Genomic DNA, 20,725 nt, shown 5'->3' on the forward strand with positions numbered 1-20,725 from the left:
TCTTTCTTTCTTTCTTTCTTTCTTTCTTTCTTTCTTTCTTTCTTTCTTTCTTTCTTTCTTTCTTTCTTTCTTTCCAAATGTTTTGTCCTAGTTTTAGGTTCTCTAGAGGCAGGTCCTGAGATAAAGATTCAAGTGGAAGTAGTTTATTTAGGAGGTGATTCCAGGAAACACTGACAGGGGAGCAGAAGTAATAAGACACAGAGGAAAGGAAGCCCAAGAAAAGGACATGTTCTTAAATGAGTCCGTTGGAATGCAGTCAGGCTGGGGGACTCGGAGCTGCCCCCCTGAGGGATAAGGGAGCTCGTGCATCTGTCCACTAACTCCTGTTGGGTGAGAATTAAATTGGGGGCATTAATTCTCTGAATGGGTCTGTCTGGGCCTAAGCAGAGAAATGCAGGTATTTGAAGTAAGAAGTCCTCAGTATGTAGTAAGAATACGGGTGCTACTTGATGGGATGAGCCCTGGATGTTATTCTGTATGTTGGTAAATTGAACACCAATAAAAAATAAATTTATTTAAAAAAAATACGGGTGCTATATGAATATACACAAATTGTATTTTTATTCATAAAATAAATTTCTGTGCATCGGGCTTTGTACTACATGTTTTGCTTGCATTAATTCATATAATTCTCACAGAACCCCTGTAAGGTAGGTGATACTTTTACCCCCTAAGGATTAGGGACTGGAATTAGGGGCTGGTAAAAGCAGATAGGTGAGTCATACTCCCAGAGATCAAATACCTGAAGTCATAAAGAGATGACACACTCTTCCAATGAGTTTTTTCGGTTTGTTTGCTTGTTTTGAGAGAGAGAGCGCGCGCGTGCACGTGTGCTGGGTGAGGGGGGGCAGAGGCAGATGGAGAGAATCTTTTTTTTTTTTTTTAAGTTTTATTTATTTATGATAGTCACACAGAGAGAGAGAGAGAGGCAGAGACATAGGCAGAGGGAGAAGCAGGCTCCATGCACTGGGATCCCGACATGGGATTCGATCCCAGGTCTCCAGGATCGCGCCCTGGGCCGAAGGCAGGCGCCAAACCGCTGTGCCACCCAGGGATCCCAGATGGAGAGAATCTTAAGCAGGTTCCATCTCATGGCCCTGAGATATGATCTGAGCCGAAATCAAGAGCGGGACGTTTAATCGACGGAGCCACCCAAGAGCCCCTCTTCCAAAGAGTTTTAATGACAGCCTTATTTACCCATCTCCTGTCTTCTGTGCATTTTCTCCTCTTTCTGTCAACAAAACTTTTTCTTTGCAATTATAAGTCTCTATTTTCAGAGACATTCGTTTGAAAACAAAACAAGACCTTGAGACACAAAGGATTTATAAAGGACACCTGTCAGCTGTGCCTGTTAGCATCCCCTCCCCCATCTTCTTTTGGCACAATAATGCCTCATCTCATTTGGGGTAAGATGATCCACACCTTCTCCTTGTAGTTTTAGTGGGCTGCCAAACCAGTTCAGTGGTTTGAGACCCAGACATGGCCAACCATAGAGTTTATCTAACTGGCCACAGTGATTGGCTAGAAATGTGTTTAGACATTGGGTTGAGCCAACTAGTCTTTCTCTGGGACTTTATATCCAGCTTTGGAGCAGGAAGCTGGTGTCACTAGACTGAGATGATATAACCAAGAACCACCTAAACCATGCTCCGTTTCCTCTCTGCAGCAAGGTAGAGCAAGCCCATCTGCAGGAGAGAGAAAGTGAACAGAGCAGAGAGATGAAAAGGAGAGAGAGAGAGAGATCTGTCTGCCTTGCTAAATGCCTGTAATCACATGAGGTCTGCTCCTCCTAGACTTCCCATTGCAAGAAGCAAATAAATAATAAACCAATAAATAATAAGTGCACCCCTTCCTCCACCTTTCCTTCTTTTTTCTTTCATCTTCATTTACTGTTTGTTTGTAGCTAGTTTGATCTGGGTTTCAGTTTCTTGCAACTACAGAGTCTTGATTAATTCAGCACCAAGTGCATTTTGACCAGGAAGCGTGTTTGTGATCCTTCATTCATATATTGGTGAAAGAGAGCAGTGGGTGGAGAGAATCAAATTATGACTGGACACAGGGATCCCTGGGTGGCTCAGCGGTTTAGCACCTGCCTTCAGCTCAGGGCATGATCCTGAGGTCCCAGGATCGAGTCCCGCATCGGGCTTCCTGCGTGGAGCCTGCTTCTCCCTCTGCCTCTCTCTCTCTCTCTCTCTCTCTCTCTGTCTGTCTCTCATGAATAAACAAATAAAATCTTAAAAAAAAATTATGACTGAACAGAGTGACCTTTTTCCATCCTTCACAACTTTACTTGCCTCCATGATTCCCAGGTTGATTCCAACTCTCTGAGGCATGAAGGAGGCATCTGCCTTCTGGAAATATTGAATTGCAGCTGCAGCATGGAACACGGTTTCCTATTGACTCCTGCCTTTGCCTGCAGCTATTGATGGCATTCTTCAATAGGAAGCTAACGGACCGGGATGATCTGGTTTTCCCCTCTTACTCTTGCAACTCAAGGACATGGAGAACTCTGGTTTTAGGGGAAATAACTGATGGTTCTGTGAATTCTAACCCTGACTCAAGCAGATTTGGCTTGTGTGATCCTCTGAAGATTCAACAGATCTAAAATCTCAACATGCTATTATTAATCTGGAAGCTATAGGACATCCATCCTAGAAATCACAGCTGCCATGTATTAAACACCGAATGCTGGTACTATACACTTGGGCTTTGTGTGTGCTGTTGTCATATAATCCTCACAGACTCTGCAAAGTAGGTATTAAACCAGTCTAGTTCTCCAGGAAGAAGATGCTGAGAGTTGGGAATGCAAATGTTTTACTGGGGAGTGACATTTGTGAAACAAAACAGGAGAAATCAGGATTGGGCTGCTGGAGGTGCCAGGTAATACAGATCCCACAAAGCACAGGGTCTCCGTCAGATCAATGGAGGAGCTGCAGAGCCAAGATTGCCTCTTAGAAGTTCTTGTTTTGGATGAAAATGACCAAGTCTTTGTTCAACAGCTTTGTTTACTCATTGGCTGGGGCTTGTCTGGAGAAGAGTGTGACCTCCGCTGAGGGAGGTTCTGGGGAGTCTCAGCTAGCCACATTCCTCCCATTTGGACAGGGGTCCTTTCTTGAAGAGGGTATCCAAGAAGGACATTTCCATGTCTGCCACATCATACATCCCAAATCTTACATTAGGGCCTTGCCCACGGCTATGAAAACCTCCCCTGTGAACCAAACAAGGGAATGAAATACTGGTTTAGGGGCCTCATCCATCCAGCCATGAAATAGGGAATGCTCTAGATGAGTATTTCTTAACCTTTTTTTCTACTATTGCTCATCTCCTCTCCCTCCTCCCCAACTTTTTAGACGTTTTTTTCCCCAATTGTCCCCTCCACCTTGAAAATGTTATAATCACAGGTATACTGTGTATATGTGTATGCTTGTATATTATATGTATACCTTACAAAAGAGTAAGATTTTCTTCATCCCCCAAGAATTAATTTTCACTCCCACAAGGACAATATCACCCCTGGTCAAATGCATGTTCTATTAGAAGAGACAAGGGATATAACAACCAGATGGAATACATGGCCCAGGATTGAATCTTGGGTTGGATAAATCGGCCATAAAGGGCATTTGGGGGGCATGTGAGAAATTTTAGTGTGGATCAAACACTTTCATTAGGGGTAATGGTGCAGGAAGATGTTTTTGTTTTGTTTTCTGTTTTGTAGATGTGTATAGAAATAAAAAAACAAGATTTGATTTGGCGAAGACATCTTTATTTATTATTTATCAAGTTTTCTTATATGCCCAGGGCTCCTCTTCTTTGTCTATCTTATACATATTTCTGTTAGGAGTGAAGTTTGGCATTGGAAACGGAATAATTGGCCTTTGTGGGGCAGCTCTGGATTTGGAGCAGCTGAACAGTGTACATTAGCAATGCTGATTCTCCTGAAGTTAAAGTAAAATGCCCTTATAAGACAAGCAGATTTCCAGAAACATTGGATGAAACTGGTTTATAAAATCTTTATATGATTTTTTATTTTTTTATACGATTTTTTAAAGATTTGGGGTGTTTCATTCATTGGGGAGTTAAAACCCATTTTGCCAAATAGTGTCATGAAACATTTCTCTCAGTTGCAACCTACCATCATCCTAGGATGAAAAATTTTAGATGACAACTGAAAATATGCAGGGAGGGATCCCTGGGTGGCGCAGCGGTTTGGCGCCTGCCTTTGGCCCAGGGCGCGATCCTGGAGACCCGGGATCGAATCCCACGTCGGGCTCCCGGTGCATGGAGCCTGCTTCTCCCTCTGCCTGTGTCTCTGCCTCTCTCTCTCTCTCTCTCTCTGTGACTATCATAAATAAATTAAAAAAAAAAAAAATGAAAATATGCAGGGAGTCACACAGTTTTAAACAATTCTTTTTGGGGTTATGTAACCAATGTGTTTACAGATTCCTGGGCTAAGATAATACATTTCAAGGAAAGGCGGCCCTCTCTTTTGCATCTCTTTGGTCTCTTTTCTTCCCAGAAGCCAGTGGCTAATTATAGGTACAAGGTTCACCCAAGCAGGATTCCAGGCAAGATGGCAGTCCTCAGCTTTTCTCAGTGAGAACCAAGCATATTTTGATAATGTTTTCTTTCCTTTTTTTCTCAGTGGTAGATTTCCACTGTCACACAGCCATGAGCGCATCAGTAGGACTCCAGAATCTTATATAAAGCTGCAACTGCTTCCTGCAACTTTTCTCCCTGTGGTTTACAAACCCCACTCCTTGGGTTCTACAGAGTCCCTTCCTGCTCGGTGGTGGGTGAATGAGAAGTCATTCCAAGCAGCAAAGAGATCACTTTTGTTATTTCTAATCAGTGTTAAATTGAAAAGTCCAACATGAGGGGCTGTATGTTTTTTCAGACAGGATGAATCATTGGCATGTTGCTTTTTTGAAGGGTGTCTAAATCACCTCGTATAGCATGCCTTTAAACAAAAGCCCTCCCATGCGGCCGAAGCATCTGGCATGATATATGTTCTTCCAGATTTCTCGAGAGTCTGAGCTTCCCAAGGCATGTTGGGCCCCACCTTTGGGAGTTTTGTTTTTTTTTTTTTTTAATACTTAATTTGCTGGCATGTCTCCCTGTCAGGTCCTGCATATCATTCTCATTACTGCTGACTCTGATTGTCTAGTCTTGGCCTAAGCTTGGAAAATGCCAAAGAGGAATGTTCTACTCATTTTCAGGCCAGAAGTAAAATTCTAACAAGATCTGTTTGTTGCTCCCAGATGGAGCCTGGGACGCTTGGGAGATGATGACAATCAGCTGTCGGGATTTAGACGGCTCTGCGCCTCAAATCTCTAGCCCTCACCTCACTTTCAACTCCATGCCTACATTTCCAACCACTCGCTAAGCATGATCTTTTTGAAAACCCACCGTAAAGTCACACTCAAGATCTCTGAGATGGAACTACTATCTTCCCTTTAACCCTCCCTGCATGGGTTCCTCTACCCAATTAAGCTTCCTGCAGTGCTATTTTGATCCTTTCACACCCACTTGCTCAAAAGCCTTTGGTGGGGGGATCCCTGGGTGGCTCAGCGGTTTAGCCTCTCTCTGCCTTCAGCTCAGGGCGTGATCCTGGAGTCCTGGGATCCAGTCCCACATCGGGCTCCCGGCATGGAGCCTGCTTCTCCCTCTGCCTGTGTCTCTGCCTCTCTCTCTCTCTCTCTCTCTCTGTGTCTCTCATGAATAAATAAATAAAATGTTTCTTTCTTTTTTTTTTTTTCTAAAAAAAAGCCTTTGGTGGTTCACCATTGTCCCTAACATAAAATATAAATTCTTTTCCTGATGGTCTAGGTCCTGATTTAGATCAATCCACTTAATATTGCCCAAGGAAGCCTTCTATTTGATTCTATCAGGTTTTTGGTCAAATTTTCCCACAATCTGGAATGTTTTGTCTACTTCTTTTCATTTATTTTTCCTACTGATATTTATATTGCTCTTCAAATTTAAACCAGAGGTCTGCATGATTTCCCCCCTCATTTCCTTGAAGTCTCTGTTCCAATGTCATGGTGAGGAAGGCTTTTCTTTTAGACTCAGATTAATATTTCGAGTCACCCCCCTACCCCCACCCCAACTTCCAATTCCCATTCCCTGCTTTATTTTTCTCAATAGCACTTACCACCACACATTATTTATTCATGTATTGTCCATCTGCCGCCACAGGGGCAGGGATTTTTGTTAGTTTTGTTCATTGTTGTGTCGTCAGCAACTAGAATAGGCACCTAACAGGCACACGATCAATATTTGTAGATTAAATATGTGAACAAAGGAACTCTGAATCTATCTAAGGGCATTTAGTATGTGTCTGTCACCCTCCAGGGCTCTGAAAATGGGGGCATGAAACCAAATAGAGTTCTTTTAGAAACCTTCAATCTTGGGGGAGGGCATGTGAAGTGCAAAAATGGAAGTGCTTACCCAGTTCAAATGGAGCATATTTTAGGAAAGAGAATTAATATTATCGAGCCCCTGTTATGTGTAAGTTGTATTCACATATCTGGTCTCACTGAAGCCTCGCAGCAGGGCAATCTGGAAAGTTCTATTATCCCCAATTTTGCAGATAAGAAAACTGAAGCTCAGGAAAGTTAAGTAATTTCTCCCAAACTTTTATGCTAATTGGTGGTTAAAAATCAGAAGGGATTTATTTAAACCCAGAATTTCTCATGCAAAAATCAGTACACTTTGCCCAATACTAGATGCTTCTCAGGTTATTCAGGAGCAAAGTATTTAGCTTAACCTGATTTAGGCATCATGAAATAGGTACTATTTGAGTGATTAATGAGAAGTTACACCAAAGTGGAGGGAAGATAGCAGAATAGTGACTCTCCGTACAAACTTCCCAGTCCACTACATTCTCTCATGTAGACCACTCATTCTCTTCTGTATTATTAATTTATTCAATAAAAATTTATTAAATACCTACTATGTGCCAAGCAATGTTTTGTACTCTGATGGTATAGTAGTAGTGAAAAAAACAAATTCCCTGTTTCCATGGACTTTTGTTCCCTAAACATTTTGTGTGATATTGGGAGAAAACAGGGTATTTCAAACTTAGAGAGTTCCCATTAGAGTTATGGCTTCATCATAGTCTAGCTGAAGACCTTGGAAAGAAAGGTCATTTAAACTTTCTGAATCTCAATTTCCATATTTGGAATAGAAATAACTACCATCTCACCAAAATATGATGCTGTGAGACTCAAATAAGATGAAAATATTTTGAACCATGAAGCAGTAGATGTTGTGTTTGTTAAATCTAACATACATCACTGAATGAAGAAACACTATTATTTGTGTATCATTAAGAAAGAAAAAATCTCACCATTAAATATGTGAACATGCCATTGATGGTAAGACCCTTCCTGGTTTCAAAGGTGCCGAAATGTGGGGGGAAAATCACGCATCTTAGAATTGTTGAAATATGGCACAAAGAAGCTATTATTATCATTCCTATGGTATGTAGCATATGGTACATGTTCAGAGAGAAATGGATTCAGCAAGATGCATTGGAGTAAATCAATGAGACAAGTGTTAGAATATTTCCTAGATATTTTCAAGGATTTTTACATTTTTGGATACAATTTTTTTTTTCCTGGATAAAATCATCACAGCTATTTCCTAAGCTACAGAATGTTGGGGCCCCAGGCACCTGTTTTCCCTTGAACAGAGCCACCCAACTAGTCCCAGAACACTACCTATAGATTATTATATATGAGAGAGAAATGAATTTCTAGCTTGTTTAAGAAATAAAGTCTCTGAGCCACATCCTTATACTACCTACTAGAACCTACCAGTGCCCTCCTGATGAAAACTTGTATCAGGAAAAGTGGTGCTCTACAGTTTTAAAAAATTATTCTAGTAGAGCACCTGGGTGGTTCAGTTGGTTAAGATTTCAACTCTTGATCTCAGCTCAGGTCTTGATCTCAGGGTCATGATTTCAAGTCCCAAGTTGGGCTCCACACTGGGCATGGACACTACTCAAAAAAACCACAATCTTATGGGAATTGCTAATCATGTAACTGAGCCTGTGCTCTCTCTTTCTCTTCTCTCCCTTTTTCTCCCTCTTCTTCTTTCTCTTCTCCCTTCACTTTCTTTTGCTTTGGCTCTTAGGAAGCTCAAAGACAGGTCTGTAGGTCTTTATGATGTTCTAATTTCAGTTTCATCCTTTTTTGTCTGACCTGTATTTTTCCTTTCTCCTAAATCCTAACTTATTTTTTCCAAAATTGTATTATGAAAAATTTTAAATATCTGAAAAAGATGACAGAATTTTACAATTAACATCCATTTTCCCACCATCTGGATTCCATAATTAACTTTTTGTTGTTCTTTTTTTTATCACATGTTTGCTGTATACCCATCCCTCTTTCAATTATTTTTTTCAAAGTAAATTGCAAATAACTATACACTTTACCCCTAAACATTTTAGTATGCATATCATTAACTAAAGCTCGATATTTAGTTATGGGTTTTCTTTGTTTTCTATTAAATTAAAATTTGCATACAACAAAATGCACTCACCTCAAGTATACCATCCGATGATTTTTGACAAATGAACCACTTGAGTAACAGTCTATAGATATAGATTATTCCCATCAGGCCAGCAAGGTCACTTTAGTCCCTTGTTTCATCTCCACAATCTCAGCGGCAACTACTCTTGTGAGATTTTTCCCTGTTTCACAAATTCATATAAATGGAATCACACTGCAAGTACTCTTATATAAGCCTTCTTTCACTCAGCACAAGGTTTTAAAGATTCATCCGCACTATTATGCTATCAGAATTTGTTTCTTTATATCACTGGTTAGTATTCCATTGTGTGAATATATCTCAGTTTGGTTAGCAATGACAGCTGCTAGGAATGTTTTTGTAGAAATCTTTTTGTGGAAATGCTTTCATAACTCTTGGCTATATACCTAAGAGTGCAATTGCTGGGTCATTGGGTAGATGCATGGTTAGCTTCATAAAAACCTGTCAGATCTTTTCCCAAAGTGGTTGTGTCACCAGTAGCGTTTGAGAGATCAGGTTGTTCTATGTTCTCCCAACGTCTAGTGTTGCCAATCATTTTTATTTTAGCCATTCATGTGAGTAGTAGTTCTTTACTGTCTTTATTTTATATTTTCCCTGAATAATGATATTGAGAATCTTTTAAACTGCTTTTGAGCCATTAACATATCTTCCCTTGCGAAGTGTCTATTCAAGTCAACCCAAAATGAGTTGTTTGGGGTTTTTTTTTTTTATTATTATTATTTTGAGGTATAGGAGATCTTTACATATTCCAGTGCTAATTCTTTGTCAGATATATGTTTTTACAAATATTTTATATCAGTCTGTGGATTGCTTTGATAGTTAATTAGAACTATCTGCTTAGGAGCAGAAGTTTTAAATTTTGGTATAGTCTGATTTACCATTTAAAAATTGATATAGGGATCCCTGGGTTGTGCAGCGGTTTGGCGCCTGCCTTTGGCCTAGGGCGCGATCCTGGAGACCCAGGATCGATTCCCACGTCGGGCTCCCGGTGCATGGAGCCTGCTTCTCTCTGCCTGTGTCTCTGCCTCTCTTTCTCTCTCTGTGACTATCATAAATAAATAAAAATTAAAAAATAAATAAATAAAAATAAAAATTGATATAAAATTGATATGAAAAAAATTTTGGTATAGTCTGATTTATCAATTTTTAAATGGTTCTTGCTTTTTGCTTCTTGTTATGAAATCTTTGCTTATCCCTACTGGTGAAGATATTCTCCTCTTTTTTCTTCCAGAAGTTTTAGTTTTCACTTTTACATTTAGATCTGTGAACTCTCTTGAATTAACTGTGTATAGTGTAAGATGGGAGTCAAAGTTCATTGTCTTTCTGTTTGGGTTACCATTTCCAGTATCTAAACTATTTTTCCTGTTTTTCATTTTTTTTTACTTAATTTAATTTCAGTATAGTTAACATATATTTTTGTATTATATACATCTTTGTAAGACCATCAAATATTTTTTGGAAAAAGCAATAAATAGATTCTGCCTAAAGATCAGAGAAGGCCCTCATGAGTCCCTTGCAGCACTGTGATGGGTAATGTTCTCCCAATATAGTCATACTTAAATATGATCCTCTATCCTTCCAATAAAAGATGGCCTGTGCTCCCTCTAGTTCTGGCCTCGTTATTCACTTTCCTGTCTCTCTCAAAGTGGTAAAAGGGCTGCATGCAGTACTCTCACTTGCCCATGATGGTTAGCTTGTTTCTCCCTGGTCTTTGGAGATGCACAGGATTGTCTGCTGGGTCTGAAGTGATCTCAATGGGTTTTTATTGGCCTCTGGCGCTCACATTCACCACTTTGGAAGGGCATTTGTGCTAGGGAACTTTTTGAAGGTCAAGATGTTCGAATGTGGCAAAATGTAGAGACAGAGCAAACCTGTGCTCTGGTCTTTTTGGTAAAGTTGATTCTGGTTCCCCAGTTCTGAACAGGTGCCTGTGGCCTAAAGGTACCTTTCCTTTCTTTCCTTCTAAATCATTTTCCCTGTCTTCCCTCCTTTGCTCAGCAAAGAGGATACGCTTTGGAATCAGGCCTTGTATATAGTATATATTTATATATTTATTTAAAAAGTATTTTTTTCTGGTTATAAAAGTAGCATAAGCTCATTGTCAAAAACTTTGATGATGCAAACAATGTATAAGAAAGGACAAATCAGCTCTAACCTAACACCTAGAGATAAACCATGGTGACTTTTTTTTTAAGATTTTTTTTTAATTTATTCATGAGAGACACAAAGAAAGAGGCAGAGAAATAGGCAGGGGAAGAAGCAGGCTCCTCGATGGGAGCTTGATGTGGGACTTGATCCCAGGACTCAGGGTCATGCGCTCAACCGCTGAGCCACCCAGGCATCCCAATCATGGTGACATTTTTGGTCAACTCTGATTTGAACTCTCTTACCAGCTTGACACTTCTTTTTTTTTTTTTTTTTTTTTTTATTTATGATAGTCAGAGAGAGAGGCAGAGACACAGGCAGAGGGAGAAGCAGGCTCCATGCACCAGCAGCCCGATGTGGGATTCGATCCCAGGTCTCCAGGATCACGCCCTGGGCCAAAGGCAGGCGCCAAACCGCTGCGCCACCCAGGGATCCCAGCTTGACACTCCTTTGAGTGTCATCTTCCATCTGGGAAATGGGGATAACAAACTTCCTTCCTGGACAAGCTATAAAACGGAAAGATGATGTACTTAAAATCTTCAGCAAATAATAGAGCCTCAATAAATCTAAGTTTGCTAACTGATGCTATTGAAGGGTATAGGAAGTGAGTGGGTGGTAGGGGGAAAAAACTCAGTTCCTTTACTCCCCCATTTTAAGTCCTGTTACTAAATTCTTATAAAGCAGGCAGAACTAGAGGGACAGAAGAATAAAACAGTGGCTGCCAGGCACTAGGGGTGAGGGAGGGATTGACTACAAAGGGGCAAGTGGGAATTTGGGGATGATGAAACTATTCTAGATCTTGATTGTGGTGGTAACTACATGGCCTATGTGATGTTTAAAACTCCCAGAACTTTATACTAAGAAGGTAAATCTTACAGTATGTAAATTATACTTCAATAAACACGACTCATAAAAATATTGCTTTAAAACAAAGTCTTAAATTTCTTCATCGATTTTAAATTGGTCCTTCCAGCTCTTCTCAGCCTTGTCCCTCCAGTTTATCTTTTTTTTTTTTTTTTTCTAGACTCTTGAGGCTTTTTACCTTCCTGATGGTACTCTGAATGCTGGTTTAGCCCTCCTTTCAATTGTCATACTGGATTCTTTGTTCCCTGTCCCCAACTTCGCTGCATATTTTATTTCCCTCCTTTGAATCGACACTCTGTTGAGCTAGGCTCAGCTGTGCTTCACAAACAAAATGTATGGCTGTTTCACTTGCTCTTTTTGTGCCAGTAGAGGTCTCATCGGGGCAGCTAATTAATTACACAGTGAGTGAGATAAGAGAAAAGCCGATCCTGAGTCCTTCTGTCAACAGTCAAACAGAAATCCTTTACATCTTCTAGACTGTTCCCTCTACTATGAACAAAGGACTTGGAGCAATTTTTATGCTGCAAAATAAGTATAACACAAGCTCACAGTGGGACGTGCTATAGCTCTTTTCAAACTGATTCAGCTTTTTGAAGTATATGCAGATCGTATATCCTGAATTTTCCAGGGCCATGTGGTGTCAAAAAATTCCTTGCTCAGTTCTCTCCAAGACATTCATATTCTGTGGAAGAGACGATGTGTCTTGATTTTGGTTCCTAAAATACAGTTGCCAGACTCTTAAGTTAAATTTTTTCTTTTCTTTTTTTTTTTTTTTTTTTTTTTACCTATTTTTCTGTTCTAGAAGTATTTACTGCACATCTACTACTGAGTGCCAGGATCTCCAGCAGGCTCTGCAGAACCAGAAATAAATAACATCGTTCTCGAGAAGCTCATGTTGTTCAGTCTGGGGGATGTGCTGGCTAACAAATGAGTTCGGCTTTTCATTCGTTGCCACAGGTCAACCGCAAACAGGAAAAGGCCAGATATAAGGCAAGTAAGTCTTGCAAAATATAAATTATTGAGAAAACTTTTAGACTTTATTGTATATGTGTATGTACCTTAATTGCATAGATACAATAGACTTGCTTCCCAACACTGCTGTTTAGGAAGATTTCATTAGCTATCTATAAAAATGTTCTATTTACATAAATATAGAATATTGCCTACACTTATATATATTTTTAATTGGAGAGATTGCACTCTGTTCCCAGTGCTTTTGCTAGTATTCCTTTCGGTTGGAAATCTTCCTGTGACTAGCTTGCCTCCGTGGCAATCACTTCCAGTAGCAGCTGGCGTGTCCGCAGTTCTGGCAAATGCCAGGGGATCTGCACACACCTGGCCCATGGCTCATGAACCCCGTGCTGGAGGCATTGTCCTCCCCAGGTTACGGAGTGGGTGGAAAGTGGGTTGTAGAGAGGACAAGTGACTGGCCGGAGCCACCAGTTGACTGGAGGCGGAGGGGAGATCTAATCTGGGCCTGCCTGACTTGAAGGCACTGTGCTCTTCTGCAAGCCACACAGCCCTTCATTGTCGGGTGCTTTGAACAGTGTCTGGCGTGCATTTATTTAAATTTCTGTGGCTACCGGAAAGGAAAGTGAGAAAGGGGGAAGCAATTAGGATGCAGCTACTGCCAAAGCAACCCTCGTAATCCAATACTCTCGCTGCAGCCAGGGCCACCCGTTTAATCCGTTTAATGCCAATGTCTCTCCACTCCTCAGAAACTTCTGGGGCTCCTGTTGGTTTTAGGCACGCCAGCCCATCCCTGTTTTTCCAGCTTCATGTATCCATACTCTCTCCTGAGCCCCCCACCCCACCTGGGCTGCCCCAGGCATGCTGGCTTCTTTTTGTCCTTTTCTCCCCCCTGCATCTCCCCTCCACCCTCCCAGGGCCCTTTGTTCCTGTAGCTCCTCTTGCCTAGGATATTCCCACAAGCCCTGCCACCCACTCACTCATCTGTTAATTCGGCCTGCGGTTCTCAGCACACCGTGGCCCCTCCTGGAAGTCTGTCCTGCTGCACCAACCTTCTTCAAACATGCTCACCGGTACACCTGCCTCGCTCCTTCATGGAAGCCATCAGTTGTCAGTATGGATGGATGCAGTCCGGTCCTGTGAGAATGTTTTCTCCAGGAGATGATTCTAGAAAGGCAGGGATGATGCAGCTTTTTGCTCACCCTAATCCTGGCCCTTAGCACTGTGTGGGCAAAGAGTAGGTGGCCCTCAGAATTATTGAAAGAATGCATCTTCTGCTCTTTCCTTTTAGAGCAGTAGGTGAGGATCACTCGTCCACACTCTCAGTGGAACCCCTCTAGTCCTTGACTTGACTATTTGTCTCTGTCCCCTGAAGGCCCCTTATGATCAGAGTTCGTGGTTACTTTCTTCCCCATTGTGAGCTTAGCACAGTACCTGCATGGAGTAGGTCCTCAACACATTTTTATTGAATAGACAAGTTTGTGTCCTCTTGACTTAAAGGGGAGTGATTCAGAAGTCTGAGAAACACAGTGGCTCCTTTTCTACTAATTCAAGTTTGTATTAAGTTAATAAATCATCTAGTAGTGTTATTAGCAATCTCTAAGCAGAGTAAAACATTACTGCTGCAAACAATTCCCAAGGAAACTTCACACTGGCCCAAAGCCCCTTCCTATGGTGGAAAATCAGCTCTCTGGCCAGTGAGGGTAAATTGCCTCTGCACCAGGTAGAGGCAGATTTTCCTCGAGGAGCCAAAGCTTCAAGAGCCTTCACTCATAGCACATTCTCGAGGGCTCTTGTAGGGGTCCTAGCAACATGCATATGCACAGGGCTAGATGCTTTGTAAAATCAGCAAAAGGGAGATATGTCTAGTTGTGTCACGGCCAGTGGTCCCACCGTTAGAGTGACTTCTGGGAATACCCCTATCACCTACTGTTTGAATCTACCTGCTATTGTGGCCCTAAAGTGCTGGCTGGTATCAGTGAGGTTCCTTCCGTGAATCACCCCTTTTGGTGCTGAAGGCGTTGGGGTTATTCGTGGTGGTTTCCCAAAAGTCCCTTTACTTCTTGATTTCCTGAGAATGGCCTTTTTTGCTCTTTGCTCTCCTGGTCCAGCTGTGGTGGTGTCCGCTTCCAACTCCCTGCATGGGCAGCCTTTTAGGAATTGCCTGAAACACAGAGAGGGACTTCTCTTTTCATGGCTGACCTCTGACCAGGCCACAAAGTTCTGCCTGTGGCCTCAGATGCATGGTACAGCTCTCTCTCTGAGCATCATCTGTGCCTGTCACCCCCCGATCCCTTCTGTCCCTGATGTGCCCTGTGGAACTGCCAGGCAAGAGGTGCACTGATCTCCCCCCAAGACGCAAAACCACTGCCCGAAACTGTGCCCTGGAGACCAGACCACCTGTAAGAGAAAGGCAGGCAGACAGCAGAGTGAGCAGGAAGCAGAAGGAGAAGACGAGGGGAAGAAGGTGACAAGCAGGGTGATTAGGGATGATGCAGGCAGTAGATGGATGGCTGAGGGAGAGGCAGAGAAGAGAACAAGGCTGAGGTCTTCTCTCTCCAGATATGACGTGTGTGTGGCGTCAGGCCAGTGGGCACTCTTACCAGGGCTGGCTCAGGCCAGGTGCCAAGGGAAGGGCGCCCTGTGCTTCCTCTCTCACCTGGATCACTCTGGTGGCTTCCTAACCGGTTCAGGGACTGATCCTATTCAAATGCAAGTCGGAGCCTGCCACACCTCTGCTCTGGAAAGTTCTGACCTCATTTCCCTCCACACTGCTTGCACCCTCCGTAGGTTTCAGCCAGACTCACTCACTCTTCTCCAGACACACTAGACCTGCCTCTGCCTCCAGGCCTCTGCTCGGGCTGTTCCCTCGGCCTGGAAGGCTGGCCTCCGACGTCCTCTTGCTCTTGGCCCTTCTGGTCCTTCCAGCTAAAACAGCATCTCTCCCAAGGCTTCCTAGGCCCTTCCCTTTCTAACATGACATGGATTCGATTTATTTTTGCTGTCTATCTTCTTCCACAAGAATGTAAGCTCGAGGGCAGGCATTTTTGTTTGTTCACTGTTGTATCTCCTTCTTTAAGAACGGTGCCTGGCACCCAGTGGGAACATTCGAGGTGTGTGCTGAAAGAGTGGCCTCCCGAGGCAGGTGCTCTGATTAAGTGCATTTGTAGAAGGTAAGACTTGGGCTCACCAGGGAAAAGCAACTTGCCCAGATCACACGGTGAAGTGAAGGAGCAAGTGTTAAACTCAGACATGTCTGCTTCAAAAGCCTTTGCCCTGGCGCCTGGGTGGCTCAGTGGCTGAGGTCTGCCTTTGGCCCAGGTCATGATCCCGGGGTCCTGCGATCGAGTCCTGCATGGGCTCTCCTTGTGGAGCCTGCTCCTCCCTCTGCCTGTGTCTCTGCCTCTCTCTCTGTCCCTCTGTCTCTCTTTAAATAAATAAAATTTAAAAACAAAAAACAACAAAAGCCTGTGCTCATAAACGCTTCACTGCGACACAGTCTTCTTCCCCTTCCTACAAGCTGCTGAGCTCGGTGTGAGGACATAGCTTCTCATATCAGCCTTTCTTTAGGCTTAACCAGACCACAAGGTTTTCAGGTGGCTTTCCTGAGTCCTGAGGTATTGAACAAAGGGGTAAAGAATAAAATCCTCATTCGGGGCTCTGTGGGAACTGAAAGAACAGCTTTGCCTCTATTTGGTTAAGAATAGGAACGTGGCCTTGTTGAGGTTGACTGAGTGGGGTGGTGGTGGTGGTGGACAGGGGCTGCCTCCTCCAGACAGGGGCTTGGGGCACCAGCAAAGCGGGGGCACAACGATAATGACAAGAGCATCATATGGGTAACAGTGGCTCTCTGATATTTTCAAGAATCTTCAAAGGGTGTTATGGTCGGAAAAGACAGACTGTTGCAGGACTTGCGTAGAGGCATGTGATGGGGATCCCTGGGTGGCTCAGCGGTGAAGCACCCGCCTTTGGCCCAGGGTGTGATCCCGGGGTCCCAGGATCAAGTCCCACATGGGGCTGCCTACATGGAGCCTGCTTCTCCCTCTGCCTGTGTCTCTGCCTCTCTTTGTCTCTCATGAATAAAAAAATAAAATCTTAAAAAAAAAAGAAGCATATGATGGATGGCAACATTGCGATAGTAAATGACACATGGGGATGCCTGGGTGGCTCAGCGGTTAAGCACCTGCCTTCAGCTCAGAGCCTGACCCTGGGGTCCTGGGATTGAGTCCCGCATAGGGCTCCCTGCATGGAGCCTGCTTCTCCTTCTGCCTGTGTCTCTGCCTCTTTTCCTGTGTTTCTCATGAATAAATAAAATCTTTAAAAAAAAAAAGTAAATGATACATGAAGAGCATCATTAACCTTTCAGTGCACGGTCTCTGAAGGTCAGCCTGGGCCTGCTGATCCCTGCGATGGGGCCAGTGGACTCATTTTATCTATCACTTACTTTCAAGAACGTTCCATGTACCATGCTTTTCATTACATAAGGAGAAGTGAAGGGAGTGAGAACGGTTGCTTGGTACATCCTCCAGGAAGAACAGTGGTGTTTCAGGGAAGTTTGGCTTAATGCTGTTATTTTGGAACTGAACTGGGAGGTCTGAAGAGCTCCTATCCTTCCTTCTTCACTCTCCGTCATGTCAGCCCCGGGAGGCTTTCTCAGTCCACCTCCCCAGCACCTGCCACCAACCACCGCCCCCCACAACTGCCATTAGTCCCTCCCTCTCTGTGCCACGGACGTTATTCTATTTACCTGGTTGTATCATAATAATTTGCTTCACTTCTGGCCCCTGGGAGAGTTAGGACGCCTGGAGGTACAGGGCTACTGTATCTTGTGCATCTTTGCATCCAGCTCAGCTCCTGGAGCTTGCTGAAGGTTCTGAAATTTTGCCAAAAGCAATTAAAACCAGACTCTGGAGGCTAGAGGAGTTTCTAAGGCAAAGATCTTCTCCGGTGAATTCCTTCACAAGACATGCCAGGTGCCTCGCATTGTTTACGAAACAGGTCATATTGGAACCAGTGCTGTGGAGCCCCCCATTTCTCCTTAGACCTCTCTCCTTGGCTGCTCAGTAGTGACTCAGCAGGAGTCACAATGCCAGTGGGAAGATGAGGCATTGGTGCTAAGCTGTCCCCTGACATCTCCCCATCCCATCATGCCCTCCCCCAAACAAAAAATGACCAAAAAATAGGCTTGAGGTCCTTTGGCTGGGGAGCCCATCCCTTCACTTCTCTGGGTTTCAGTTCCTTCTTCTGTAAGAGCCATAAGTTAAAAAACAGACTTCTGTGCCCTTCTGGTTCTAAAATCTCTGAGGCTTTGAGCCTACTCATGGGTGATAATCAGCACATAACCCTGCTCTCTTCCCACCTCTCTGCAGGGCAGGTGGGCCTGGTTACCTCAGAACAGACCTGGACCCCTACCAGTCCTCTGACCTGCCACTTTGTGACGGGTCTTCCTTTTTGCTGGGAGTTCCTTTCTCCTGTAACACCTCTGCCTTCTGCGGCTCTCCTTTGAGCTCTACTGCTGTAACCTTGATTCTGTGGATCAAGCCTGCTCTCAGTGGCCATTTTAAGCAGATTTTATCCCTGCAAAAATGATAGGACAAATTTAGAACACTGCATATACCATGATGCTATTTATGTACTTTGTTTTAAACCACATATGCTGGTCTTTTGTCTGCTTGCTCTCAGATCTATTCTCTACCATCCTCTATCATGGGCTTAACATCCCTGGGAACTGTTTTCCCCAGGCTCCCTTACAGACCCAGCCACAGAGAGCCGGCGGTGGAACTCTGGAGAATGAGAGGAAGGGAGAAGCCAGGTTATTTGTCCCCTTCTCTCTGCTTCAGATGCTGTCTGGCAACATCCTGTTGATTCTCCAGGCCCTGCTGTACAACCCTTTCTCCATGGTTCTGGCCTTAGCCTGGAAGTGCTACAGTGGCTCCAGATCATTCCAGGTGGCTCCAGCACTGAGATAACACTGCCTCCTCCCTTGTCCCTCTAGCCCCAGGCTTGAAGGTGGCTCCCTGCTGTTCTTTGGTCCCTTAACTCTTCTCTCACCTGTGTTAAACAACTTTGTAAAAAATAAAAAATAAACAACTCTGTAGTTTCTAGCTAGCTTCTGCCTTTTGACTGGACTCCAAACATATGTATATACCACATATATGCACGAACATGTGAATATTTATATATGCGTATGAAGATACATATATGTATGAAAACATACCGAAGAAGATCTGGAAATTTGCATGTTAATAGTGGTTCTACAATGGGGGAAAGGAATGGGACTGGAATGGTGTGGAATTGTGAAGAACTGTAGCTTTTTAAAAATAGTTTTATGGTGGCATAATTCATATATATAAGGTCATGATTTTCTTTTTTTTTTTTAAAGATTTATTTATTTATTTATTTAGTTAGTTAGTTAGTTATTTGAGAGAGACAGAGACTCAGGCAGAGGGAGAAGCAGGCTCCATGCACCGGGAGCCTGATGTGGGACTTGATCCTGGGACTCCAGGATCTCGCCCTGGGCCAAAGGCAGGCGCCAAACCACTGAGCCACCCAGGGATCCCCCAGGTCATGATTTTCATATGTATATGTGTTCTTTGAATCTTTTTACAATGAGCATGTATCCAAGTATTGCTTATATAATATTAAAAAATAATTTTAAAATATTCATAGCAGGAGGCAAAACACCCAGTGCTTTAGCTGAAGCCTTACGCCATGTAGGGAGGGCTCTGCAGATGACACCAGCATTCACTCATGCAACAGATATATTTTATTTACTACCTGTCAGGCACTGAGGGTTCATCGGTGAACAATATGGGCCTGATCCTTGCCCACATCGTCTGTTGTAATTCAATACACAATCATGCCAGTATTAGTTAATTATGAAGAAGTGAACAGGGTGATGTAAGGACTAACCTCGCCAAGAGAGGTTTCCTTGAGAAAGTGACTTACCCACTGAAAGCTGAAGGATGAGTAGAGAAAGCTTCGTTGCTGGAGGGAAATGAACAGACAGAATGGGGTGGCAAGCTGGGCTACCACTGAGGGCTTCCCTGCTTCCTGTTCTTACGGAAACTGCTCTAACAATAGAGTTTGCTAGAAGGTGTTTCTCACTAGAATTCACAGTGGGATGTCAGCCAACTGGAAGTGGACAAAGATTATGTAGGAGTGTCTCCTACTGCCGTGGCTAAGCCTCCCAAATGGGTATGGACCCACTGTCTTACACCCCAGGTGGCTTTCATTGGGAGGAAAGGAAGCTAATGCCACGTGTCCTGTGGTAGTTGACAAGGCTGGTTTGGAAGTGGCTCAAAAGCTAAGGATACTCTGGGGTCAGCAGTGATACCAAAGGCACTCATCTCCATCGACACCCATCCTCTGATGAAAACACTGATGTTTTCTCAGTCTTAAGTAGAGTGGCATGCAATGTCCACAATAGCCAAAATATGGAAAAAGCCCAGTCATCCATTGACAGATAAATGGATAAAGAAGATATGACAATATATAATATATATATATATATATATATATATATATATATAATGGAATATTACGTAGCCAACAAAAAGAATGAAATATGGCCATTTGCAATGATGTGAGTGGAGCTAGAGGATATTTTGCTAAGTGAAATAAGTCAGTCAGAGAAAGACAAATAACATGTATTTTCACTCATCTGTGGAATTTGAGAAATAAAACAGATGAACATAGGGAAGGAAAAATAAAATAAGATAAAAACAGAGAGGGAAGCAAACCATAAGAGACTCTGAACTACAGGAAACAAACTGAGAGTTGCTGGAGGGGAGGTGGATGGGGGGATGGGGTAACTGGGTGATGGGCATTAAGGAGGGCACTTGATGTAATGAGTACTGGGCATTAAACACAACTGATAAATCATTAAATTCTACCCCTGAAACTAATAATATACTATATGTTAACTAAATTGAATTTAGTTTTAAAAATTTTAAAAAAGAAAAATGTATCTAAAAAAAAAATGTAGGGGATCCCTGGGTGGCGCAGCGGTTTGGCGCCTGCCTTTGGCCCAGGGCGCGATCCTGGAGACCCGGGATCAAATCCCACGTCAGGCTCCCAGTGCATGGAGCCTGCTTCTCCCTCTGCCTGTGTCTCTGCCTCTCTCTCTCTCTCTGTGTGACTATCATAAATAAATAAAAATTAAAAAAAAAAATGTAGAGTGACATGTCAATGC

The 20,725-nt window shown here is 43.1% G+C and overlaps 1 long non-coding RNA gene across 1 annotated transcript in view; it reads left to right on the plus strand.

Annotated features, from left to right (window-relative positions):
• Positions 1–18,639, plus strand: part of LOC140608684 (uncharacterized) — a 56,678-nt gene extending 38,039 nt beyond the window's left edge. The window contains exons 2-3 of the long non-coding RNA XR_012010657.1: positions 12,365–12,556; positions 18,372–18,639. This is a non-coding gene — a long non-coding RNA (uncharacterized lncRNA). The remainder of the gene's footprint in view (positions 1–12,364; positions 12,557–18,371) is intronic.
• The last annotated feature ends 2,086 nt before the right edge of the window (positions 18,640–20,725 follow it).

Source organism: Canis lupus, chromosome 18 (genome assembly GCF_048164855.1).
Source record: "Canis lupus baileyi chromosome 18, mCanLup2.hap1, whole genome shotgun sequence".
NCBI classification, from domain to species: domain Eukaryota; kingdom Metazoa; phylum Chordata; class Mammalia; order Carnivora; family Canidae; genus Canis; species Canis lupus.